We start from the raw sequence: 27,852 nt of genomic DNA, 5'->3' as shown, positions 1-27,852 counted from the left end.
CATGGTGGCAGACCAATCACCATCGTGCTCTTATAATAGGCCTACGAAATCAGAATTTGATTTATGTACATTATGCAGAAGGCTAGTAGTGTACTGTATCAGTTCCAGTATACCTAGCTGTGCTATTTGTGTTTCTGTGTTACAGTACCTGGTATGTGTTGATAACCTTGTTTCCTTAAATTTCAGTACAATATTACTACTATTTAGGTTATGTTCTCCATTAATGTGCAGAAAACCAATGTACTCTCACAGCCTGTACCTGGATCGAAGCTCCCATCTTTCAATATCTCCATTGTGGATACTCCACTGGAGCAAGTCAACCACTTTTTATATCTAGGAAGTATCCTCTCAACAAATGGTAACTGCTCACAAGATGTTGATACGAGAATTGGTGCTGCCCACTTAGCATTTGGACGTTTATCCCGCCGTGTCTTCATAAATAAGGACCTTACAATGTATACCAAGATCATGGTTTACCATGCTGTTGTCATATCAACTCTGCTTTACGGTTATGAATCGTGGACGCTCTACCGTCAGGATATCAAAAAGCTAGAGTGCTTCCATCTGCAAAAACTTAGATCCATCTTGAACATGAAATGGGGAGGACCGGGTCACCAACCTTGTAGTTCTTGAGAAAGCACATGCTATAAGCATTGAGGCTACCATCATTAACCACTGTCTCAGATGGATAGGGCTCGTCCATTGCACGAATGAAACCAGGCTTTCTCATCAACTTCTATATGGTGAACTCTGTTCCGGCACAAGACCTCATCGAGCCCCGTTGAGGCATTTCAAGGATCAGCTAATGCATACTATGAAAAGAGCTAGAATGAACACTCAATCCTGGGATGTGCTTACTGAGAATCTTACACTCCGTTTCTACACCAGTTTTAGTGTTTGAAGAGGAACAATGGCGATGTGACGAGGATAAACGACAAGCACAGTTCCGCCCTCCCCCAACCATTTCATGTGATCTGTGTGGGCGTATGTTTCATGCCAATATTGGGCTACTAAGTCATATGAAACATATTCACAAAGCTTTTTGAGTGTGAAAATGTAAACTGCTGAAGAATATGTTTACTCGGATACGAGTTGCAGCCGACGAAGATGACCATGGAAGGTTATGTACGGTATAGGTTTTAATTTCTTAGGCACAGCTTATTTCCCTTCGATAAACATGGACTTTCCATGACTCGGACAGATCTCCACCCACTTTAGTCAGAGTTTTCAAGAGTTAACTGTACTTAGGTTCTTTTTTTTTGCTAATGGCTTTACGATGCACCGATACATATAGGTCTTATGGTGACTATGGGATAGGAAAGGCCTAGGAGTTGGACGGAAGTGGCCATGGCCTTAAGTAAGGTATAGCCCCAGCATTTGCCTGGTGTGAAAATGGGAAACCACGGAAAACCATCTTCAGGGCTGCCGACTTAGGGTTCTTAGAAAGCCCTGACCAAGGTTTAAAATGACGTTATATACGAGGAATATGCATACATGTTTGTGGCTCTATAAATCTGTGGTGAGACCTGCGATGCTTTATAGTGCAGAAACTTGGCCGATCACAAAAGTCCAAGAGAGAAAGATGGAAGTGGCAGAAATGAGAATGTTAAGACGGCTGAGTGGAGTTAGAAGAAAGGACAGAGTAAGAAATGATTACATCAGAGGATCAGTGAAAGTGGGACCTGTAGGAAAGAAGGTTCAAGAGAAGAGGGGAGGACTATGTGGGGAAAAGAATTGGAAACCCAGAAAATGAAGGGTCAAGGAAGAGAGAAAGACCAAAAATGAGATGGAAAGACAAGGTAGAAGGGGATCTAAGAGAAAAAGGCAGGAAGAGTGAAGAAGCATTGGATAGACATTTATGGAAGAGAAGAATCTAACAAAGCAACGCTTATCCTACGTCATGTGGGAAAAGGCTGAGATAAAGAAGACGAATGCGTACATGTTTGTCGTATTAAGCAAGGCTGAAAAACACGTTCTTTATGCAGATGGTGGTGGCCGTCATCATTTAAGCATTAAGTCTATATGGTCTGACATCGTTGTAAGCTGGCTCGAGTCCCATTGGTGGAGAAAACTTTCACCATCAGAATGTTGGCTGGCTGGATAGGAGAAGTGGTGCTAAACAATTTCTAATCACTAGATTGTATGCCAAAAGCTTGGATTCAATTACAAACCTCTTCACAGTGTTCATATGAAATGAGGACATATGATGCTGTTGTTGGTGATTTGTTCATCGGATTGGGACGTTAAGCCTCAAGTAGACCCCTTGGTGTTATTCGACAGGAATAGGCTATGTGCCAACACTGGGTTTCACCACCTGCCTACCTCATTAACATCATCATCCCACATCGAGACGCGCAGGTCAAATAGAAGGACCTACATCGGGCGAGCCAAACGTATCCTCACACTCTCCCGGCACTAAAATCCGTGTGATAAATGTAACATGATGAATATATTTGTACCACAGAAGAAGTGTGGTTCAAACTGATGTCGCTATATCAGAGTTCTATTCTATTAGAACAGGAGCAATGTGCGATCTTAAAATCTTGAAAGAAACATCCAGAATATGTAATGGGACATTATTCTTTAATATTCACTTCTAATTTCAACAGGAACATAATCAGAACACCATAGATTTACTCTTCTTTCACAGTGCCAGCAGCTTTAATTTTTGCAATTAATTTCTCTTTGTCCTTGGCGGCATTAGTGGATACTACTTGGATGGACTCTGACATAACACTTATTGGGTGAGCAGGTACTTCCTTAATGACCGTAATAGCCTCTGTCCCTGCAGCTACAGCCTGAGCTGCCATTTCCACCTCGTGTGTGATACCGTTGTCACCTGGAAGACCCTTCTTTTTGTTGGTTTGGTTATGCTGCAGCACTGCAGCCATCTTCTGCCTGCGATCATCCTTTGCCTGCTGCAGAGAAAACTGTTCTCCTGGAGTCAAGATCAAGAGACGGGCATCCATAGCTACCCAGTCCGAGCCGAGAATCAGCTCCAGGCGAAACCGCTTGGTGATGTCGGGCTCCAGCATGTTGGTGACCAGGTACTTCACCTACGACATCAGACCAGAGGGTATAAACAAGTATCAAGATCCATGACAAACTGAATAAGAATCTTTATGTTACTGTAATAATAGTACAGATTGTCAGCCCTTAGGCTAACGTGATGTAGCTCTCCATACCACCCTCTCTTGGGCTGCATTTTATCTCTATAAAACGTTTGATGACTGCATCTATATTACTCCATCTGTCATCTTCATTTTCTCATATGTTCTTACATCACTCAAAACTAAGTAAAGAGTCTTGCATGCTGCAAGATACATTTTCTTAACCTGAAAAATTTAGCCAAATTGCCTTCTTTTTATTACTTTAATCCATTCCCTCTTTGATTATAATCCCATCTGTGTATCTCATATTTAGCATTCTTACATAGGACTACAGTCCGAAGGTTTCTGTTCTCCTTCTTAATGCATTTTCTTCTGGTGCCATCTCCTCACAGAAGATTGGCGACAACCATGAAGTAATTTTTCCTATTTTGTCCTTTTCCATATGAAATTTGCTGTATCATGGATACTGATCAACTGTCGGAGGTTCCATGACCATGTTTCCCTTCCGTCTTGTCTTTTATGATCAGCTGTATCAGACTGTATTTGTTGCTTCATAAGATGTGACAGAAATAGGCTACTCTCCCGAGTTCTCACATGATTCCCTCGTTAGTGATGTGGTCTATCCCCCATTCTGGGATTCATCCACATTTCATTGGCCTGTATTGATGAAGTCTTAAGTGTCCACTGTAAAGCAGCACCAGTAACACGTAACATTTCACGACACGCTGATGAGTTTCGATTTGGAGCTCACAGTGGCACATAAGATTTTCAGAAGCACACTTTCTGATTTTGATTTCTATCCCATTCTTGTGTTAGCTACTTGAAATACAACCTGTGACAATAAAGTTCGGTGAATAGTCCTGTACTACCAACATGGATGAACAATGCACGACAGTGACCTTACTGTCCTTCGAAATAGTCCCCTCCTATAACTATGCACTGCTGAGATTGGTGATACATGTCCTGGGAACTTTGCAAGAAGGCTTCCTTTGGGATGGTGTTCGAAAGCCTTGTTACGTTTTGTTGGATGTCGTCAAATCTCTTTCCTTTCCAAGCGAGTTTGAGTCGTGGGAATAGGAAGAAGTCTGGAGGATTGAGATCTGGCGAGTATGGGGGATGTTCAAGTTGCACCACCCTCTTTTTTACCATGAACTGTTTGATGATATTTGCTGTGTATGGGCGAGTGTTGTTGTGGACAAAAAATCATGAACCTTGTTATGCGTACTGGGGTCATACCCTGCGTAGACGTTTCATGGAATGGGTCAAAATTTCAATGTACCGTGCAGCATTCAGCTTCATTCCCTGTACTACCAACATGGATGAACAATGCACGACAGTGACCTTACTGTCCTTTGAAATAGTCCCCTCCTATAACTATGCACTGCTGAGATTGGTGATACATGTCCTTGTGGATAATGCCTTGACTATCGAAAAGGGGTTTTGATGCGTGACTTTTCGGCTCTGAACTTTTTCCGACGAGGGGATCCTGGAGAACGCCATTCAATGCTTTGCCATTTCATTTCAGGGTCATACCTGAGATACCAGGTTTCATCCTCAGTGACGATACAGTTCAAGAAATTTGGTGTCGCATCCACCGTTTCAACAAAATCCTGTGAAGCCTCTAAACGTGCCTGCTTCTGATCATCAGCCAAATGATGTGGCACAAGACGAGAACACGTTTTCCTCTTCCCTAACTTCTGGGTAACGATTTGTTGCATGGATTCATGGTTAATCTGCAGTTCATCTGTTATCATGCGCACTGTTAATTGCCGATCGTTCTTGATTAATGTCCTCAACTTCTCAATGTTTTCGTCACTGACAGCTGTCGCCGGTCTTCCGCTATGGGGTTTGTCAGAAACACTTTCCCAGCCTCCTCGAAAACAGGTGAACCACTCGTACTCGCACTTCAAGGACAGTGCTTGATCTTCATGAACATGTACCAGCATCGCATCCGTTTCTTTCGGTGTCTTGCCAAGCTTAAAACAAAACTGTACATTGATCTTTCGGTCGTTCATGTTCCTGTTCACAGTTCAGAAGCAACGCACTAAACACGCACTGTGTCAAACAAGTCTTACATGGCATACACACGATGCTCAACTGAGCAATGTTGGGAGCAGGTGGTCAAAACCTGTTGCTTCACGTGCAGTTTTGCGTATCGCCAGTGTTGCCAGATCGACCGTTCTGACTTCATTTACCAAACTTTATTGTCACAGGTTGTAGTGGTGGTCCTGTTGAGGCTGGCAAGAGTGATTTTTTGTTTGCTCATTACCATGAATTTTGTTTTCTGAATACATGGTGTGTAGGGATGCTGTTCATGTTATATTAAGAATATTGGTGCTATTTAGATTGGTGGAGAAAATTTTCTTTAAAAGAAAATGAGGTTACTTTGTTTCTTCTGGGTGCACGATTCAAATTGACAAACTCGCAGTATTTACTATGCGAGAGAGCCAGCTGCTGCCTGTTGCTGTGCGTCAGAGGAGGGAAGTGAGTGGAACTTTTTTTTTGCTATTTTGCTTTACGTCGCACCGACACAGATATGTCTTATGGCGACGATGGGATAGGAAAGGCCTTGGAATTGGAAGGAAGTGGCCGTGGCCTTAATTAAGGTACAGCCCCGGCATTTACCTGGTGTGAAAATGGGAAACCACGGAAAACCATCTTCAGGGCTGCCGACAGTGGGGCTCAAACCCATTATCTCCTGATTACTGGATACTGGCTGCAGCTATCGAGCTCGGTGTGAGTGGAAGTGGGAAGTGGGAGACAGAGGTTTCTTGTTCGTCCCAGTAGGTAGTTTGTTCTGCACACATTGACTACTATGTGAACCCGTATAAAGAGAAGATGAACTTATACCAAGAATACAGGCAGCTTTCCAGGTCGTTCGCGACACACCACACATCCTCAACAGAGTCCAGAGGTCACTACTACACAATTGTGAACTATGCATCGAAGTAAGAGGGGGTGCATATTGAACAACTACTGTAATGAAACCATTGGGCGTATTGTTTCCTTCGTTCAGTATTTCATTCCCTGGTACAATGTTGTGAGGGAAGGAATGCACAATTGTGGGGGGCAGTGTTCCATCTTCGAGCAGTTAAATAATAAAGAACGTTACTGAAACAAACGGACAAGGGGAGAAACGATTTGGTGCATTCCTTGACTGATGAGTGTGTCTTAATTACTGTATGTTCTTGTACTGTGTGTGTGTGCAGTTATGGCTGTTTAACAAATGAACTGTGGATATTGCCTGTAAGATACAAGGACAATCCTGTACGAGTCGAACGAGGAAACTTGTGCATTATCTCTGTCTCCATCGTACACCCCACTTCCCCTTCTCTTCCCTGAAGCACTGCAGCGGTTTGTGCTCTGACATAGCAAGTTCGGCGAGTTCGTCGATTTGAAATGTGCACCCAGAAGAAACGAAGTAACCTCATTTTCTTGAAAAGAAAAATTTTTCTCTGCCATCCCATTGCACCATTGTTCTCAACATAACACGAAGAGCATCCCTGATTTTTTGTTGTTGTTGTTGTTGTTGTCATAGTTCTGATACATCCTGTATAAGGCAAAACTCTTTGATTACTTCTTTGATACTTTTCAAAAGGAACTGAAGACCTTCAAACTTGTCAGCGAGTGTCATGTTGTTGTGTGCTCTTATTGCATCATTCATCAATATATCACTTCTGTGCAAAGCCACGCTCAACTTAGACAGTAATTTCCTTCAATAATGCATTTCTGTGATTGAGGTGAACAATAATTTTCTTTAGAAAAGCTATTCTTGCTTGGGATGGTATACAGTTTTTATCTTGTTAATTTTACCATCACTGGTTATGCAATTCTTTCCTGAAAGATTTTATCTCTTTATATGATGTTTCCTGCCTTTGAATTAATTCAACTGCTTTTGATTATCATCATACTCTCTTTCTTATTGTTTGCCCAGTTCTGAGGATTGTGATCTCCAAGAATCTTGTTCAGCTACCATCAAGTCACTGGCTGCCACACCCAGGCTGTTGGTCATGTCATTACTTTAATCACTGGGCGAGTTGGCCGTGCGGTTAGAGGTGCACGGCTGTGAGCTTGCATCCGGGAGATAGTGGTTTCAAATCCCACTGTTGGCAGCCTTGAAGATGGTTTTCCATGGTTTCCCATTTTTACACCTGGCAAATGCTTGGGCTGTACCTTAGCTAAGGCCACGGCCGCTTCCTTCCAACTTCTAGGCCTTTCCTATCCAATCGTTGCCATAAGATCTATCTGTGTCGGTGCGACGTAAAACCACTAGCAAAAAAAAAAATACTAACTTTAATCACTGCTTTCCAATCCAGAAATGTTTATAATCCTTTTAAGTTTCTGCTTCTTTTATGAATCATGACACCAGTACGAATTTCTTTTAGTACTTCATAATAGCTACTTTTATCAAATTCTTCCAGTTCTTTATTCTGTGTTCTTGGTCGACATTTACCTAGAGTTAAGATTTGACTTCCTGCGTCGTCTGCTTTTTCAAAAAGCATAGAAATGTTACACACTGTCTTCTACCTTAGTAGCCCTGTTCACAGTGTTGGAGACCTTTCTTATTTGTATAATTTTAGAAGAGTATATATATGAGAACAGATTCCTCTATGATTTCTATGAAAGTGTTTCCATTCTCTAAAAAGTTTTAGTTCTGTTTAGCAACACAGAAGTAACATGAAAAACCAACTGAACTCTGACAGCAATTCACTGCACATGAAGAAAGGCAACACTCTTGCAAAGACAGTTCATTAGGCCAAGAACATGTTGGAGTTGTTCTCCTCACCATGCATCTCACACCTCGCCTCAGTACAACATACTTAAGCTTTTCTCCTCGCCACTCTTCCCACTGTTTAATACATTGTGTTATAATATTTAGTCAGACAGCGAAATATGAAATTGGAGCATATACAAAACAGAGTAATGGTGGAACTTTCTGGAGCTCAGTAATTTACAAATTAACGGAAAAGCTCACACTAAATATCCCTGCTGAAGAATTTCTTCCGCGTTCGAATATGAGAATTTGTTGGAACCATATGCTCCCAAACATCTAGATCAGGGGTTCCCAAAGGGTGTGCCATGGAAATGTTGGACTGTGCCACGAAAAAATTGCTTGTGTATTCAATATTTTACCAATACTATTTATTAATATGACACATTAATATCCTACATGTAGTAAGAACTCAAAAAAATAAGATGCTTTGTCAATAATATTACACTATTGTTGCTGTTTAATGGGAAATGTGGGCTTGTTTACTTTTACACAAGTATTTGTTTAATGTGGTTTGAATCTATATGAATTTTTGTAGACTTATCAGGTACATGTTTCACCCATTATTTGGGCATCTTCAGCCTGTAGACAACCTTTAGGTCAAGGTTTTGCACTCGCGTTTCTTACTTTTAATGCAGGTCAGTACCGAAAATCCCTGTTCGTACAGAAACATTGATGGAAACTGATATGGCATACTCTGATAACACTGAGAACTCTCTTTTCATTGAAATCCGGAACTGAAGTAGTGTTTCTTCTCTAAATTTCAGCTACGAAGTTCGATCGGCTTGAAGTTCAGCCAATTCTTCTAATGGTAGATGTTTTGTGTCCTCAGCAGTAACGACAAAGGGATTGCGAACCCATTCACATTCGTTGCACGTTGAGGGAAGGAAAATATTCTTGCACTTTATTCTTCAAAACAGAAAGATGTTCTAAAATCAGACTGGAACAGATGTCGATATCAGCTGTGAGAGGAAAGATTTCAAGATCACTTTTTTCAACTTTTGACTCCAACAATTGAATTTTCCTTAAGAGCCCATTAGGCTTGTCAGTTGTTTAAGAATATTATCTTTCCTTCCCTGCATACTGACATTGAGATTATTCAACTGTCCAAAACTATCAGCTAGATATGCAACTTTCAAACACCATCTTTTGTCGAACTCAAGTTTTTCTGTGGTAAATATTTGTAATAACTCATTTCTAAGTTCATAAAATATGGAAAGTACACTTCCCTTGGAAAACCAGCGAATTTCGGTGTGAAGGACCAGAGTTTCGTGAACAACTCCTGCTTCCTGATACATGACTTTGAGAAATCTATATTTTAGAGCTCTTCTTTTAATGTAATTAACCATTTCAACAACTGAGCTCATTACGTTCCCTAGATCTGAAGAAATGGTTTCTGACATCAAAGCTTCCTGATGTAAAAACAATGTGTGGATTCAATGTGCAGAAAACCTTGCTTCAACCTTGAAGTGAAACCTCTCATTCGAACAGTTGTTGCTGGGGCTCCATCAGTACACACTGAAATTCAATTGTTTCAACTCAGTCCATTTTCTTCCAATGTTCCTGTCATAGAATTACATATGTCTGATCCTGCTGACATCAGTAAGTGATTCTTCGTTTAAAAATCTTACGTAGCTCATTCATTGATATTTGTAATGTCTGCTGATTCGCACAGTTGAAGTGCAATTTATAATTTTTTTTTTTTTGCTAGTTGCTTTACGTTGCACCGACACAGATAGGTCTTATGGCGACGATGGGACAGGAAAGGGCTAGGAGTGGGAAGGAAGTGGACGTGGCCTTAATTAAGGTACAACCCCAGCATTTGCCTGGTGTGAAAATGGGAAACCATGGAAAATCATTTTCAGGGCTGCCGACAGTGGGGTTCGAACCTACTATCTCCCCAATACTGGATACTGGCCGCACTTAAGCGACTGCAGCTATCGAGCTCGGTCAATTATTTTTTTTTTATCATCAGGTAATTTTTCCAATAGTTGTTTTTAATATCAGCTGACATCAGCAATTCTATCATTTGACAAAGGTACTTTGGATATCTCCCTCTCGGCAGCCTCTCCTAACATGGATTTATCTATTTCTTTACAAGCAGGTAAAATCAAAGTGTCTGCTGCTGTATGTGACTGCATATTCCTGGCAATTATTTCTGCTACTTTATAGCTAGCTACTAGCACTTCTTCTGAAGTTCTAATTATTTTATTAATTGCCTTGCCTTCTTTAATTTGAGAAGAGAGTAAACAACTGAAATAAGCTTTATCTTTATTTTCCAAGTGACTATGTTTCGTTTTAAAGTGTCTCTTTAGTTTACTTGGAACCACACATTCATTTTGCTTAATTTTTTGCCACATACAACACACTGAAGAAATTCACAATTTCCAGATTCAGTAAATGTAAATCCGAACTTAGCCTAAATAAGAATCCTGATACCTGCACACAGTACCGGACGATGAACTGCTCTGCTGCGGAAGGAGCTTCTCACTGACACTTGATCTGGGTGATTCACTTGTTCTATTTTCATTCTGATGTTCTTCACTTCTGTTTAATTGTTGGCATTTAAGTAAAAACTTCTCCATATTACAACACAATATCTGTATATTTACTTCAGTTTTATAATAACACCAAATATTGCGACTTATTCAACAGTCAATTGTGTACTACATTTAAAATCCTCTCCGTTTCCAACTAATTGCAGGTGAGCATCGATTGGTTTATATATGATATAGACGTTGATTCCCTTAGGGAATCTGAAATATTTGTTCCGAATGAGTAAATTTATAATACCAATATAAATGGTCCGTTATTGGACATTATAAATTTTCCAGCTAAATCATTCCTGGTTGCCAGCGTTTCATCCCCGTGTGCTAGGCTGGGCTCATCAGTTGGTACCTAGCACACCTACCAAGACGCTGGCTAGTGCGTACCATGGAGGCCACTGCGTAGGCTAATTGTAGCCTCTATTGTAACATCTATATGATCTGATGGCCAAGCAGGCATCAATTTTTGATAATGAGACAAAGTCTTTCAAAGTGCATTGGCACTGCCGGTGGCTACAATTAGCCTACGCAGTGGCCTCCATGGTACGCACTAGCCAGCGTCTTGGTAGGTGTGCTAGGTACCAACTGATGAGCCCAGCCTAGCACATGGGGGCGAAACGCTGGCAACCAGGAATGAGTTAGCTGGAAAATTTATAATGTCCAATAACGGACCATTTATATTGGTTTATATATGCTCCAGTAGGGTTCGGGAGTGATTGACATATTCTCTACTAATGTTCCTGTGGTTCACGTACCCTTCACGAGGGTTCCTGTTCTTTTAGGACTGCTCTTAGCATTCGAAATTCCTCTAAAGCAGCCATAGTTACTTGTATGTTGGGGTGGGCTGCTATATTTAGCATAGTGAAACAGTGTGCCGCGAACTAAAAAAGTTTGAGAACCCCTGATCTAGATGAAGGGAAGGAACATTTAATAAGATACTGTTGGTGGCGCAAAAATGGTGGAATGCAACTATGGAATTCTATCTGTGAAATGAGAATATTGCACAAAGCAACAGAAATGTCCTGGAACTGCAGAAGCTATTGTTAAAGCTATTTGCTATTTTTTTTTTTTTTGCTAGTTGCTTAACGTCGCACTGACACAGATAGGTCTTATGGCGACGATGGGAGAGGAAATGGCTGGGAGTGGGAAGGAAGTATCCAGTATTTGGGAGATAGTAGGTTTGAATCCCACTGTTGGCAGCCCTGAAGATGGCTTTCCGTGGTAAAGCTATTTGCTTTCTCCATAATACAGTAAAAATGAAATGGCGTATGGCTTTTAGTGCCGGGAGTGTCCGAGGACAGGGTTCCTGTTTTTTTAGAACTGCTCTTAGCATTCTAAATTCCTCTAAAGCAGCCATAGTTACTTGTATGTTGGTGTGGGCCGCTATATTCAGCATAGCAAAACAGTGTGCTGCGAACTAAAAAAGTTTGAGAACCCCTGCTCGGTTCGTCAGATGCAGGTATTTTGATTTAACGCCCGTAGGCGACCTCTATGTCATGATGAGGATGAAATGATGATGAAGACGACATACACACAGCCCCCGTGCCAGCAAAATTAACCAATGGTGGTTAAAATTCTTGACCTTACCAGGAATCGAACCTGGGAACCCTGTGACCAAAGGCCAGCACGCTAACCATTTAGTCATGGAGCTGGACCATAATACAGTAATTGACAGAGAGATTAAATAAATGACATTGCCGAGATCCCATCCTCTAGAATGATGTCTGACTTCCCATGTTTAACTTCATTAATTGATTATTTCCTGTTAAGTAAAAGTTACAATAATCAGGTGCAATTTTTATGAAGTTCTAAATATACAGTACTTTCGCAGGCATTTAAATGTTTGCATGTTTGGCAAGAGAGTGCAACAGGCAATGCATTCTACCAGAGTGTAAGAATCGAACCTGCAATAAGGAAGTGTAAAGAGATTATGTACACAATGCATCATGTACTCATATTGACTTACGCAGCTCAGACCTGGACAATGACAAGTAGGGAGAAGAGTAGAATTCATGCCAGCGAAATGAAATGCCTAAATCTATTAAAGAAACTATTTAAAATAGTTTATGTTGGGGTCCACATTGTCAGTACACCTTTAATGATTGAAAATTATTTATTCATTCATACATGCATCAGGAACAACATGCATTCCCTTCATCAGTGAAGTCAAATCAAGGAATAAAAACAATATAACACTATCTTTTGTCTAGCCCACAATTTAAAGATTATATCCTAATTCACCTTATCAATGAATAAACAAATATTAGGGAAATATTATAATTATCATTACATAAAATTTTAATATTTTGATGATCTTGAATGAGAATACCTAAATAAATTTAAGATCTTCAAGTTTTTCTTTTTCTTCTTTAAATGATCAAATGCTAGTTTATACAATGGCTTCTCGTTTGTACTTCTTTCATTTAAACTTTAATCAAAGTCATTTTTTTTTGCTACTGCTACTGCTAGGTCTTATGGCGACGATGGGATAGGAAAGGCCTAGGAGTTGGATGGAAGCGGCCGTGGCCTTAATTAAGGTACAGCCCCAGCATTTGCCTGGAGTGAAAATGGGAAACCACGGAAAACCATTTTCAGGGCTGCCAATAGTGGGATTCGAACCTACTATCTCCCGGATGCAAGCTCACAGCCGCACGCCTCTACGCGCACGGCCAACTCGCCCGGTCACTTTTTTTTTTTTTTTTAACAAGATAAATTTCTAAAATTTCTTAAACATTAATGAATATTTCCTTTTTTGGCCAAATGTATTAATTCCATGTCATTAGAAATGTCTGTAAATTTATGATGCTTTTCAACCATATGCACTCCCAGTGCCAAATATCTTTTATGTTTGACTTCATTAACATCTTTTTTTTTTTTTTTTTACCTTATAACCAAACTTCTTCCAGACTGTCTTATGTATTGCTGCCTACATGTTTGGCATGCCAATTTGTAAATTCTGTACCTATTAAATATGCATTTATTTTCAATTTTATATGAATTAAAAGTTATGTTATTAGTATTATTATCAGTTTTGTATAAAACATTGATGTTCCTCTTTCTGAAAATTTTAGCCACTTGATAATAGTGCTTATTTCAAAAAGTTAGAACTGCAAATTTCTTTTTCTCCTTTCCATCTTTAACTAAAGTTGTTTTTTGTTCATTTTTCATTTTATTTTTCAGTCATTAAAAGTGTATTGACAAGGCAGACCCAACATAAACTATTTTAAATAGTTTCTATAATAGATTTAGACAAGACAATACAGGATCAAATCTTATACCTATTACAGTTTGGTTTATCAACAATGAAAATACCTATTTTAGGGAAGGCAAGGAAAGACAGATTGAGAAACGAAAATGCTAGAAAGGAGGTCGGAATGGAAAACCTAAATGAGAGTATTGATAGGAGTAAACTAATTTGAACATGTGAAGAGGATGGAGGGGGGGAAAAATACCAAACCAGATAATGGAGATGGAGTTGGAGGGAAAGAGAGTGAGAGGGCGACCTAGGACAAAGAGGAGTGTAAGAAGAAGAAACATGGAAGAGGAATGGTGGAAGGAAAGAGGTAGGTGGAGAAGTGCCATATCTGCCCCGACCAAGCAGGGGAAACAAGGATGATGACACCTCTAGATGTTTACAAGGAATCATAAAATGAGGCTTTGACATGGGAAAGATAGTAAGTGAAAAAGAACTGAAATTTTGCTTTTCATGGAGAAAGTAGTAAACGCTATTGCCAATGACATAGAAAGGGTAACAAGTCAACTGGCAAAGTAGATTTGCTTCTACGATTGACACGAGATGGAACCTGTGTTAAGTCCATGAGATTCGGCATGGAGAAGGTAGCGAGTCAGCCCATGCCTCTGATGGAATTAGTTATAACCCTGCCATTTGTTAACTATCCAATGCATGTAAACCTTCTTTATAGTTATTATAGTTAGTCATAGTGATACTTCAGTTGCCAGAATGCCTCCAAAACCTATGCGATTCAAAATGGTATGTTGTTCTTACCAGTATCTTGACATGACGTTCATACTAGTTTTTGCTTTTATAAATAGGCATTATTACCGAGCTCGATAGCTGCAGTTGCTTAAGTGCGGCCAGTATTCAGGAGATAGTGGATTCGAACCACACTGTCAGCAGCTTTGAAGATGTTTTTCCGTGGTTTCCCATTTTCATACCAGGCAAATGCTGTGGCAGGCCACGGCTGCTTCCTTCACACCCCTAGCCCTTTCTTTTCCCATCGTCACCATAAGACCTATCTGTGTCGGTGCAACGTAAACCAACTTGTAAAATGAAAAAAAAAATAGGTATTACATGTGTACACCAATGGTTCCAGAAGAAGTTGAGGAAGTTATCAGAGAGACTAAATATTTAAAACTATTTCTTGTAATCATGATGACGCCTGGAGATTTTTGTGACTTCGCCACGGAAAGCAAGAGATATTTAAATACTCAACACCTTAAAATTAACACTGTGAGCTAGATAAGGATTTCCAGAGATGAACTTCAATCAATCAAGATAAGGCAATCATTCAGAGAGTTAGAACCATGGAAGGAGCACGTCATCCTCAATGGAGGGCGTTCCTATCACGTGATCAACAGCATACAGTACTTATGACCACTTGGAAGGAGTATAACCATCAGCGAACTGAAAGAAAAGGGTTTATTGGCTATGCTGGACTTCTTTGATGAAATATATTATGCATTTTACCATAAAATTTGTGCTTGAATTGTACACGACAACTGAAAAACTGATTAGACAGTGATTTTTCACAATGTGTTTTATTGCATAATTTGTGCCGGAAGCATAATTAGCATAACTTTATGTGTTAAACTAAGGAACTCCTTGATTTTACATTATATTTGTTCATTATCATCTGCTTCACAATGATGGCAAGACTGTTCTTTTCTTCTCCTGTAAAATTAACTTTTTATGACTTAATACCTTTCCCATGTGAAGGCCTCAAATGTCTATCCATTGTAACACTTCACTGCTACTTCTACCCACCTACGTTAATCACATCTTTCAACTTTTCAGACAGGTTCCTGATTATCGGTGTAATCCTGCCTTACAAGTAATAAATCTCATTGTAGCCATATTGGACATCAGATTATGAACATTAAAATAAGAAGAAACTATTATTCTTATTTTAATATTTGTAACCCTGCCTGCCGAATCTATTCCCAGTCTTCTTGCAAAGCATCCTGCAGATCATATAGGGTGTTGGGGATAATGTTGCCTGACTTTTCTTCCCAATTTATCCCATAGATTCTCTATGAGATTCAGATATGGTCTACACGCAGGTCATTCCATTACGTAAATCACAACTTCATCCAAGTATTGTTGCACATTGTGTGCAACACATGGATGACCATTGTCATTCATTAGTAAGAAACCATCACTGATGACTGGAGTAAATGGCAAGACGTGCTACTCACGGATTTAATTCGCATACCAATGTGCTGTAAAGTTTTCTATGCTCCACGAAAACTAGGTCCGTCCTTGTCGTCACCCGGCCGTCACACTTATTGCCACCCACATCATCACAGAACTTCTCCGAGAAGCTGTCCTGGTTAAAAATGTGCATGGAAAATATATTTTCCCAGTCCTCTTCCACACTCTTTCTCTGCTAGTTGGTTTTCAGAGGCAAAATTGAAACTCGGATCATTAAACAACACTTGCTCCCACTGCTGCATCGTCGAGTTACGATGTTCTGTCACATAACACAAATGAGCTGTATTATGTTGGGGAATGAGTTTAGAGCCCACAGTAGGCCATCCGGAATGGCAACTGCCTTCTTCTAAGATTCTTTGGTCAGTTCTCTTGCTGCCGTCCACCCATGGCTATCCTCTCGCTCTGCAGATTTTATAGGTAGTTTTTCAGATTCATTTCTTCTGAGGCACTGACAAGCTTGTTTCTGTGTCCCATCTTTACCAGCAGGATGAGCAACAACACTTGGTATCAAGAAAGTATTCCAATATTTGATGTTTCTGTGCATAGCATTTTATTATTTTCATTAAGTTACCACTATCTACATGCTCCTGAAGTGGCTAGAAGGTCAATTTCAAATAGATTTGGGTACTGTAGATCTGTATTCATCTACAATTCGTTCATCTAGCTGCTAAAAGAGGTCAGAGCTAAAAGTTCAGAAATTCGGCCTCATATTGTCACAATTTAGTGACATAACCTTGACTGAGGTAATTGGAATTATGAAGGGCACTTTATCAGCCTGAGTAGTAGTTTTTAACTGGTGATATTTATCCACTAAATGTTCATATACAGTTCCATCAAAACAAGGTTTCATTTTTATATCTTCTTCTTCTTCTTCTTCTTCTTCTTCTTCCTCTTCTTCTTCTTCTTCTTCTTCTTCTTCTTCTTCTGTGACCGCTCATTGACTAAAAAAATGTAACCTTCACTCCCTACTTTATGCCAATCAGACCAATTCATTCATCTGTTTTGGAAGTGTTTACTTTTCCTAAATTGTATTTTTAAATTTTAACCATTTTTTTAGAACTTACTTTATGTTGCACTGACACAGACAGGTCATATGGTGACGATGGGAGAGGAAGGGGCTATGAGTGGGAAGGAAGTGGCCATGGCCTTAATTAAGGTACAGCCTGGTGTGAAAATGGGGAAACCATCTTCAAGGCTGCCGACATAGGGTTTGAACTCACTATCTCCCAAGTGCAAGCTCGCAGCTGTGCACCCCTAACTGCATGGCCAACTTGCTTGGTCCTAGAATTGTTAATAATCATTAAAACAACTAGTATTGTAGCATAATCGTCCCCAGCTAGGTTGTTATTATTATTATCCGGCTCCATGGCTAAACGGTTAGCATGCTGGTCTTTGGTCCAGAGGATCCCGGGTTCAATTCCAGGCCGGATCGGGGAATGTAACCTTCATTGGTTAATTCCATTGGCTTGAGAGCTGGGTGTGTATGTCATCTTCGTCATTTGGAATTCATCGTAGGTAGGGCCTCATCCTCATAGACACGCAGGTCACCTGTACGGCGTCAAATCAAAAATCCTGCACCAGACCTCTTTGGAGGACATACACTATTAGTATTAATATCGTTAACAATGCCATAACTAAGAATACCTTTCTTTTATCATCACCATTCCTGCCTAGCTACTAAGAGTTGATTTAATATTAATATCTTTCTACTGTATAAATTACTATTATTTATTAAATATATGTACATGCTAGTTAGGTGTAAGACAAGGACAAATGTCCCTAACTTTGCCAGATTATAAATTGTCTATCTATCTGTTTGGTTGGCAAAAATGTGTTACACATTCAGGGTGTCTACATCATCATCATCACTTCTTCGCTCCAGCAAGCCGGGTGTGGTTGTGTACGAGCCTCCTCCAGTTTGTTCTATCCATCCACAGATGTTGCTCATATATGCGACACCAGGACATGAAAATTGGTTGGGTAAAGAATAAAACGAAGTATGGTTAAGCACAATTCTTACTGACGTAGTTCTTTACAAACTCTGTAACTCAAAGATTGATGTTAGGAATAGCAATTATTAGGGGGTAGTAATTGTTGATCTAATAAAACCTGAAAGTGATCAACAAAATGCCCTTAAATTCATGGAAAAATGCTACAAAATAAGTAAAATGGCTTTAAAATATTCAACCAAACTGAATTGTGGTGACTGTGCAACAGTGGTTTCACAAGTAATATGTGCCTTTTCTATTCACTGCACAGGTCTTGTTTTCAGAGAAATACTTATCTTCTGATTTACTTGGAAGTGTAAATAAATGTGGACATAATGATTTGCTGGGAACACGAACGAACTTCCTTTGTGCACTCACTGTAACACCCATCTGTTATAAACACTTATTTTCCAAATTCATTCACTAACTGAATACACTTTGTGGTGGTTTCACTTTTGGCATTTTTCTTGCACAGAACTGCTTGGGAGGATAATTCTGTACCGAAGCAGAAAGTTATATAACTGTTGTTACCATTTGTTCATGATCTTGAGGTACGCAGGGGTGAATGACTGGCTGTAGGGAACGGTGCGAAGGCTGATGCATTCCTTGTGCTAAGGACACGTTAGAAAATACTTTTTCCTAATTATTTTTTTTTCTAGTTGCTTTACGTCGCACCGACACAGATAGGTCTTATGGTGACGATGGGACAGGAAAGGGCTAGGAGTGGGAGGGAAGTGGCCATGGCCTTAATTAAGGTACAGCCCCAGCATTTGCCTGGTGTGAAAATGGGAAACCACGGAAAACCATTTTCAGGGCTGCCGATAGTGGGATTCGAACCTACTAACTCCCGAATACTGGATACTGGCCGTCCTAATTATCAAATGCTGTATTGTGTTCCTGCACATATCTTGGAAACACGATACTCACAGGTATAAATCCTTTTCTTACCCTTTCTTAGTCAACAACAACTGCTTGTCAGTTTGCTTGATCATGGAAGACATTTAGCAAATTTAACCATATGTAAGAAAAATTTATCAGTCTGCCAATAAAGAATACATGCATATTTAAAAAAAAAATCGTCGCACTGACACAGATAGGTCTTATGGCGACGATGGGATAGGAAAGGCCTAGGAGTTGGAAGGAAGCGGCCGTGGCCTTAATTAAGGTACAGCCCCAGCATTTGCCTGGTGTAAAAATGGGAAACCACGGAAAACCATTTTCAGGGCTGCCGATAGTGGGATTCGAACCTACTATCTCCCGGATGCAAGCTCACAGCTGCGCGCCTCTACACGCACGGCCAACTCGCCCGGTAAAATTTCTTGAAACTTGAAATGATGAATGATCATCCCAAATTGACAAAAAAATGCAAAAGAATGCAATATAAAATCATGTTATTATTGTTTGTTATATTGCAGAATTAATTTCTGTACTACTCAGCACTGTGCTAATGCAAAGAGAGAAAAAGAAACCAACATGACATTTCAACAGCATTCGCCCTTTAGTGATTATAGATCAGTGCAATAAAAAAATTTAAAAAAACATTCCTACACCGCAGGGCCAGCCCACCCATCTGATATGGTTGCACCTATGGTTCTGCTCTCTGTTTCATTGGGATTCGCAAGCATCCCCACTACGGCAAGGTCACATGGTTGTCAGGGGAGGTTTGGTGTTGCAGTTATCATAAATGTTTGTGTAGCATACTACCATCTTTGGAGAATACACATCCTGAGAACTTGAAATGATCCACCTGTTCCAAATTTGTATTCCCAACCGGCCATTCAGTCCTTCTTAGTTTCTTTCCTAGTGACATCACTTAAGTCTTGGAAATGCTACTTTGCATGAACAAAGTACTCAAGCTTCCAGATAAGACTGTAGGCTTTCAAGACGGTCTGTGATTAAAACCAAGTTATAGGCATAAGCCTAACTACTTACTACATTTCTATGTAACTAAATCCCTCTCTGCCATTTCATACCTTCCACTTAATCTCTGAACTTTAAGGATGAACATGTGTAACTACTTCAAACTAAGAGCTCATTTTACCATCAATTCTTTCTGTGGTCTGATTGTCAACATTAATGCCTTTGATTTCACCAGTTTCTGTTGAATAAGAGTAATCATCTCTGACATATTCTCAGTCATGGCCCTCCTTGTGCTGAAGATAGCAACAAGGAAGTTCATGCCACACCAATATCCCCTGCTTCTCCACCTTAAGTACGTGAACAAGATAGAACGCATAATCACTACAACACCAGACACAAAAGACAGGAGATACTGTTCCAGAGGAAAGCAGGTGTAAAAAGAATTGACAACTAGGAATTAGTAATATTTCATCTGCAATAGTAATAGGAGCCACGTTATGAAATTCTAGATTTCTTTATTTTGACAATTACTTATAAATGTATAATTTTTAATTTATAAATTGGCCTTTTTTCTTCATGAACCTTTTAAAGAAAAGAATAATCAGAAGGACATATTCTCTATGGATTATTATACAAGTGTTTCCTTGACAACTGCTTTCAATTGTAGAAAGAATTAATATAATTTCTCTTAAGTATTTTGTTTTTAATATTGTCAATCTTCTTATGTTAATTTCAAGGACACTTCCTCTAAAGCATTGATACTTTGTCATTACTTGAATTTTTCACCTAAACAGTGTTATGTGGCTGAGATATCGATATTAGTTCAAAATTTATAATTCTGCAAATGATAGGACATCAAGGCAGACTGTCAGGAGGAGTATCCTGTTTCTACAAGCCGTCTATGGGTCAAATAGTTAGTGAATACACAGAATTCGACATTGTGATCGTCACTTTTAGACACTTTGCTGTAATCGGAATGTACATAAGACCCAACCTTTCTGCAGAAGTTGTGATAGAAACCATTTTGCATGCTTTAGAGAAAGTGAGTAATAACATGCCAATACTACTAACAGGGGACTTTAATTGCCGTCTGGACAAACCCAACCGTAAGGCTCTAAATGTTTTTGAAGCCCTTGAAGAAGAAGGATTTTCCCTGGTCAACCAAGAACAACTCCCAACGTACATAGGTTACAGTAGACTTAATATTCTTCAGAGGTAATGAATTTCACATACTACAACAGAAACACATTTGATTACCGATCAGAAAGCACATTCCAATACACACTAGTTTCAAAATAGATGACTTGGAAATCATTGACATTAAGCAACAATGGGCCCCACGGCATATCAACATAGCATTACTGGAGCAGTCACTAGATAAAAAAGCAATAACCTCATGTCTATCTAGAGGAAATATTGATAAGGCCTTAGACCTACTAGAAAATACCTTACTTAACTCAGCAGGAAAGATGCCTTGGAAAGAATAAGCAAGCCCTAGTTTGATGAGGATTGTTACACCCAAAGGAAAGTAACCGTGGAGAAACTCCACAGATGGAGAGAACACAAAACAGAAATAACGCTGAAAGAATATTCAGAAGAAAGGAGTAAATACAAGGAATTAATCAGAAAGAAGCGACAAGACTTCATTGTAAAGCAAGAGCTGGAGACAATAGCAGTCGCAAAATCAAAACCGTATAGAATACTTGAACCCCACAGAACGAAAGTGAAACCCACTATACCGATGAAAATATGGGAGGAGCATTTTTCAAGCATATATCAAAGACCCAAATGGCCGTCATACAGACTCGAACCATGCAGCAGGATCCAATCGTGCCAATCACAGTGGAAGAAGTATGGAATGCATTTCAAAGATGTAAACAAGGAAAAGCGCCAGGTCCAGACAACCTCACAAACAAGCTTCTAAAAGAATCAGTTTCTCTAACTGTAGTTATATGGGCAGCAATATTCAAGGAATGCATCGTACAGAGGAAAATCCCTAGGAGGTGGAGGGAATCTACTATCCAGGTGCTATATACAGGAAAAGGGCCAAAGGACTCACCAGATTCTTATCGTGGGATAGCCCCCGAATGTGCTCCTCTTAAAGTATTTACCAAGTTAATATTAGATTGCATCCTACCACAAGCCATGATGTACATACCAGAAGAACAATATGGATTTACTGCCGGTAGATCAACAATCCAAGCAATTGAGAGGGTACTTAGCATCATATGGGATGCTACAAGCATAACTGGAGGCTTCGTTTACGCTATCTTCGTGGATTATACTAAAGCGTTCGATGAAGTTAACAGAACCATTCTATTTAGGAAACTATCTTTTATCTTAAGACCAGAGAATCCACTATTGCACTTATTGGAAGATATACTAAGTTCTAATTGGCTTACGGTTAGTGATAAAGTAGGCCGGTCTGGACTTATAACCCAAACTAATGGCGTACTCCAAGGGGACCCTCTCAGCCCAATGCTTTTTAATCTGTTGACTCACGATGTCATCAGTGAGGTGGTCTCGGAAGATATTGCAATGTTCCTGTATGCTGATGACATGATATTGCTATCAAAAAACAGAAAATCCCTGCAGCAAGGACTCAATAAGCTAAACGAATGGTCTCTGAGAAATGATCTAGAGATAAATACCAGCAAAACAAAAATTATGAAATTCAGGTGAGGAGGAAATATCTCTACAGAAGATGTCTTTGAGTGCGGCAATAACAAACTAGAGCTGGTAAACTCGTATCGTTATTTAGGCTTAACCTTGCAAGTAACTGGGAAGACGTTTACTAAACACATAGAGGAACGTTGCACTGCAGCGATCGAATCCATATTTGAAATAAAGAGCCTTGAGAAACTATCAGTAAGATCCGCCGTCATTCTCTTTAACATTAAGATAGCTCCAATAGCCTGCTATGCCATCAGCAAAATATGGACGCACCTCACTATGGCCAACCTGGGGAAACTGGAAGCTGTGAAAGCCACCTACTTGGAAAGAGCATTACGGCTACACAGAACAGTTTGGACACGGTTAGTGTACAAACTGGTAGACACGGACTTTTTCATAAGGGAGATAATGATAAGTAATAATCTAGAATCCACCCCAGCATATGAGGCCCACATCGAACAAAGACAGCAAAAGCTTGCAGCAATAGATCCAGATTTCTATGAAACTCCTGCAATGAACACAGATGTATGGAAAGAGTCCAACTATGAACTCCGACATGTCTTCACGCGGACTGCAGCGCATGGCTTTCACCACAGAATTTGTCACCAACAAGGTTACCATCATGCTTCAACCCAGTGTTCCTGTACGCTTTGCGGCTTGTATTGCCCTCAGTACCACTTGATTGATTGTAAGGAGAGGATAAATTCCCTGAATTTCCAATGCAAACGATGATAACTTTCAAGGAACCTTATAACCATTATTTGTTAAAAGTACACAGTGTGTTTAATAAATCTATATATAATATACAAAACATGTACCACTTTTAACCAATAAGTTGCCTTAAGCAATTTAGTGTATCGACAAGGTGGAAAATAAAAAATACTTAGTTGTTATACACCATCTCAAAGAGCACACTGAAATATGTAAAACTCTTGAATATTACATCCTATCATGCATCTATGTACAAGTTACAGGGCAGTAAATATATGCGGGGAGGAGTTGTCAGTTTCCAGTTGGAGTGAAGATAACTACTGGCGCGATGTAAGGAGAAGCAGACAAGAGAGAGAAAGACAGCACTGTGAGTGCAGTGAATGCATTATATAATCACTTTAAAGAAAATAATTTCCTGCTGTCCATTTTAGCCAAAGAAGATGAGACAATGTTTGAGTATTTAGTAGATATATTAGAGTCTGCTAAAAAAAAAAAAAAAAAAAAAAAATGCAGACTTTAGATATCAGTATCTGAAACAATGTTAGTGCCTGATGAATATGAATCTCCATCAGAAGAATCTACTTCACCTTCATCAAAACAGGAATCAACATCAGAAGGTCCACAGAGCCTGGAAAAACAGATTAGAATGGTCATTGGAAGAAAAAAGAAAGATTATAAACACATGGTTGACTGCAGAGTAGCGGAAGCCAAAGTAAATATTTCCTCACTTATCGTGGAACTCTATGAAAAGCAGATATCCTCAATTGAAGCACGAGATGCAATTGTACTGTTTTAAGAAAGATATTGCAAAAGCAGATTCTGTTGGCAAGCCATCTTCTAGTTCAACAGTCATAGATAAATATAAGCAGTTGTACGAGTTGGTGTTAGGAAATTTATGGAAGCTCGTGCAAACTGCTTGATAATACATGATATGAACTTACAAAAATGGCCCCGTGAAGAAGCCAAATCACTTGATTTACCTTTGTCAGCAAGTTCAACATGGGTATGGAATTTCAAGCAACATTTTCACATAGGATCATGAAAAATTATGCAGTTTGTCACATGAAAATAATAATAATAATAATAATAATAATATGATGGTGATGATGATGAAACTACTAACAACTTAGTGCATTCCTGGAGATAAGGGACAATGTTGCTTATAGAGCTGTATGGCGCTGACAATGTGTATAATGCAGTTCAATCTGGTTTCTGGGAGAACACTTGATCGCTCTGGTAAGAAGATAGTGTGTGGTGTTACACAATCACAAAGTGCACAAACACATTCATTCACAATTATGGCAATTGTATCAAACATAAGATGTCTCCTTCCCTGTTTATTTATCGCACGGTAGGAATCAAAGCCACCAAGTCAAGCTGTTCAGCAGAGTATGTTTAAAGACCCTAATTTAATTGGGCAGTGGTCGAAATCTGGAAAAATGATGAAAGACCTTTTCTGTATATTTCTGGAGTTGACTTTTTACCTCACAATTGTCCATCAAACTGTTTACTGTTGGATTCCTAGGTGTCTCTCAAAGATAATAATTTAATACATGAAGCACTTTCATTAAATAACTATGAACCTGATAAGTTAAAAGTTAAAATCATTCAGGCATAAACAGCTTCTGAATTACAACCATTAGACAGGCATTTTTTCTGAATGTTCAAAACAGTGGACCAATATGCCTTTGATTTCATTGTGTTGAATAATATTGATGTGAACTTGCAACAGTGTAACAATACAGTATTATCAAATGCATGTCATTGATCTACAATTGTGATCTTCACCGCTCTTCCGTTTGTCACATAGACATGGGTGGAAATTAGCGGGCGTAATTAGCACAAATGAAACTTTTGAAAATAGCACAGACTATTGTATTAGAAAAGGAACTGGTACTTGCAAATTCTTTATGGAGGACAATAATAATTGTGATCAGCTTCCTTTACTCAAATGTAGCTGGTGCAAGAAGCTATTGTGTTTCGAACTTTTGTTTCTTAATTTCCATTATCATTTACAGGAGACTGAATATGTTGAAAGGGATTAAACATGACTGCCACATTATTGGTGAGTATGTAATTGTTTAATCAGTACGTAGTCATACATACAGTGTTTAAAAGTTGAATATTTTTATCCGTCATGCGATTAGAACACAACTGCAGTTTAGTATTTAATTGTGTCTCTAAAGCACGTATAAATTAATTCCAAGTTTTATGATTACTGCGTGATGATTTAAAAGAAATGAATACGTAGTTTAACAGGCGTACAATGTTCACATGGTTTGTTGCACCTACAGTGCTCACCCCCCCACTCTCTTGCCCGCTTCTCCTTACATCTTGCCATCAGTTCAAAATAACTTCACTCCGATTGGATACTGACGACCCTCACCCTCACATCTTTACCATCCTATAACTCAAAGATACATGTATGATAAGATGTAATATTAGAGGGTTTTACATATTTCAGTGTGCTCTTTCGGATGGTGTATAAATTGGTTTCAAGTTTTCTTAACATTGATTGATGGTCCCTTGTTAGGCAGCGAGGACTATCCAGTCCACCAGTGGTACATAAATCTTTAGAAAGGAAATTCTTACTGGCACTATGTGTAAGTCAGGCTAGTACTATGCTTAAAGAAATTTACTGATCATGCTGAGAGACACAAGATTAATAGTATAATTAGAAACAAAGTATGATTGACTGTTTACCTGATCACTGAGGATGTCTATGACTTTAGCTCGGAACTTCCATCTCTTGTTGGTTTGCTGCTGGTAGAGCTTCTTTATGTTTGTGTCATCAAAGGGCATCGCTTTGTTCAGCATAATGTAAAGTATAACACCCAAGGACCAGATATCGGCAATCTTCGGATTGTATGGAGTTCCTCTTAAGATCTCTGGAGCAGCATAGGAGAGGGATCCACAATAAGTATCACTCATTACCCGTTTGCCTTTGTTATCCACTACGCTGCGGGCAAACCCGAAATCTGCCAGCTTGATGTTGAAGTTTGCGGTGATGAGGACGTTCTCACACTTGAGATCTCTGTGTGCTATCTCAAGCTCGTGTAGGTACTGCAGGGCGAGCGCCAATTGTCGCAGCCATACCCGGGCCTGGCTCTCTGCCACTGCACCATTCTTCAATACAAAGTCAAGTAGATCTCCATTCTCGGCGAACCGCATGAAGATAAAGTATTTGGAACGCCGTTGAAAAATACTGTGCACGTGGACGATGTGCGGATGGTTCAGTCGGACCAGAATGTCTAACTCTCGAGGAAGGAATTTGCGCACAAAATCCTTGGGAGCTTTAACTGTGTCGATAATTTTACAGGCTAGTGAACTCTTGTCTTGATGTCCATTATCTCCAGATAGATATTCGGCCAGGAACACCTTTGCATAGGACCCCTCGCCCAGCTTTCGCACTAACTTGTAACCACGAGCCTTGAGTGTTGATTGTTCCGAAGGGCTTTGGTTCAGGTCCTGAGTCGACATGGACCATGTCGAGCATCCTGAAGCATCTCACCTTGACTCTGCCATTAGACACAAATATTCATTATCAAAAAGCAGTTGAGATTTAAAAAAAAAAATAGATATACACAGTACTGCCATAAGTTCTATTCTGTCAGTTTCCAAAAACCATAAAAGTAGTTAGGGGAACATAAAGCAAATAACATTAAAGTTCTGTCAGTAAAATCTAAACGCGCTGTAGTATGGTAATTGTGAATGAAGTGTAGCAACACTGTACGTTGTTGTTCACAAGATTACCTTCATGACTCCATCAGTAACCAGCTTGCAGTGTGCCAACAGCAGGCAGCAGTGAAAGATGGAGTGGGGAGTGTATGAGAATCGTATCGTTGTATTGGCATTATTTTGTTGCGTAAAGTGAGCTAAGGAAATGTTTTCTACACTGAAACCTCTCAGTATCAAACAATGATTTGTGTTTTGGACAACAGCACGGTTTAAACAAATGGGTGCAACTGCTGATCGTGTCAGATTGGGCCATCCTAGGTGTGTCCACAGAAAAGAAGTTGTGAATACTGTTCATGCAAGGATTCGACACGATGCTTTGCGTAAACAAACAATTTTGTTTTGTAAAATAAATATATATATTCACAAACTATGTCATGTATTTTGTAGGATGATGTATGTGTTGGTGCATATGAAATATACACACGACATTCACTAACTGAAAAATTAAAGGAGATATGTCGGGTTCGATCCCAGGCTTTGTTAACGATGTATGAGGAGAGCCAGTATTGAAACATCCTATTCACAGATGAAAAAATATTCACTGTGGAAGCAAGAGAGAAAGTTCCATGTGTGCAGCATGGACATCACCCCGCTTCCGTCATGGTATGGTGGGTGGTTTCCTGGTGGGAAGTATTTTTGCTAAGGTGGAGTAAAGACTTTTTCAGCTGTCTACGAGACAGTGTTGGAAAAGGTGATACCGTGTACCAATTTGAAGCTGTTTGAAGGGAGATCATGGATTTTTCAGCTGGATAGCACTCCTGCACACAAAGCAAAAACGACGCAGCAGTGGTTGGCAATCAATATCCCACAGTTCATCGCTGCTGCTGATTGGCCTAGTGGAAGTACGGACTTTAATCCGTTGGATTTTTCTCTGTTGCAGAAGCTTGAAGTGATAGCATGTCAAAAACTGCACAGCGGTATTGAGAAGTTAAAATAATCAATCATGTCAGCTGTCAAAAACTTCCACTGGATACAATTTGTGCAGCTTCTGAGGAGTGGTCTC

At 39.5% G+C, this 27,852-nt stretch overlaps 1 pseudogene; it reads right to left on the bottom strand.

Moving 5' to 3' along the window:
* Nucleotides 1-2,633: 2,633 nt before the first annotated feature.
* Nucleotides 2,634-26,591, bottom strand: LOC136883105 (testis-specific serine/threonine-protein kinase 3 pseudogene; annotated as a pseudogene).
* Nucleotides 26,592-27,852: the final 1,261 nt, after the last annotated feature.

The sequence above is a fragment of the Anabrus simplex genome, chromosome 11 (genome assembly GCF_040414725.1).
Source record: "Anabrus simplex isolate iqAnaSimp1 chromosome 11, ASM4041472v1, whole genome shotgun sequence".
In the NCBI taxonomy this organism is placed as follows: Eukaryota; Metazoa; Arthropoda; class Insecta; order Orthoptera; family Tettigoniidae; genus Anabrus; species Anabrus simplex.
Note: the sequence above shows the minus strand (reverse complement) of the source record. Positions and strands in the feature narration are given on the sequence as shown.